Source organism: Olea europaea, chromosome 1 (genome assembly GCF_002742605.1).
Source record: "Olea europaea var. sylvestris chromosome 1, O_europaea_v1, whole genome shotgun sequence".
Lineage (NCBI taxonomy): Eukaryota > Viridiplantae > Streptophyta > Magnoliopsida > Lamiales > Oleaceae > Olea > Olea europaea.
In genome coordinates this window covers 1,390,392-1,391,413 of record NC_036237.1, presented here as the reverse complement: position 1 = coordinate 1,391,413, position 1,022 = coordinate 1,390,392, and the positions used below count along the sequence as shown (strand labels likewise).

The following is a 1,022-nucleotide window of genomic DNA, read 5'->3' as shown; positions in this document are numbered from 1 at the left end:
GTGATAAGAGAAGTTCATATACTAGTATTCTTGATGGAGTAAGACGATTAAGTGCAGAATTTCTCAACCAAAATGCTTTTGAGAGTATTTCTTCAAATTGATATACTGTCACTGAAAAATTACTTAAAAGCACTGCCACGAACATATTCACAACCTGATAGAATCAGCAGTGGGCATTTGCAACATTGCAATTGGAAATTTTTGAAAAGGAAAAAACGTACTCTTTCGAGTAATTCACATATTTTTCTTCTCGATAAAAGTAATAGCGCAAAGTAGGCTGATTGAAAGGTGGGCGGTCAGATGAAAACAGCAATAACGTTTATTCAGATCAAGATGATGTGGTTTCTCTCACAATTTAGTAAAATTGTAATAAAATAATTATTTTAGTTAAAGATGATATGGTCTCTCTTGCAAATTATTTTATCGATATATTCCCTCCTTGCAAGTTAAAATAAGATAATTTTAAAATTTTGAATTTAAATCTTGCCGTCATCTACGTAAGAAAAATTGTTATTTGTTAAGTCTTATACGAAATGCACATCATAAAAATAACATTTAAATAAATTATTTTTCTTACCAGGTAGAACATAAAATATTAATTGTGGGCATAACAATTTAATATAATCCAAACGTGTATGCTTTGCAATTTGCATTCAGTAGGGAAAATGGTCGGTCAAAGGTGAGCACCAACATAGGCTATATGAATTTAAAATAAATAAATAAATAAAAATCTAAATTTTAAAGCTGATTGAACATAAATTTTTGGAAAGGGTTAATTTCCACTTGACCTCTATTTCATTTAACTAAAAATCATAATCTCGTACAAAATTGAATACAACAATAGTAACCCCCATGAAAAACACCTAAAATGAATTTGGTCAATGGAAGAACCGTGAAGAAATCTCCTCTTCACAATGTGTGGTGATTAATGAATAAAAAATAGGATAAGTCTCTGTATACATAAAATGGGTACATAGGAAGTCGATACCCCTCACATTGGGGTGGGGGGGGGGGATTTGAGG

General features: G+C 31.0%; 1 pseudogene; it reads right to left on the bottom strand.

The window, feature by feature from the left end:
- LOC111401410 overlaps nt 1-493 on the bottom strand; it is a 3,065-nt pseudogene extending 2,572 nt beyond the window's left edge.
- Nucleotides 494-1,022: the final 529 nt, after the last annotated feature.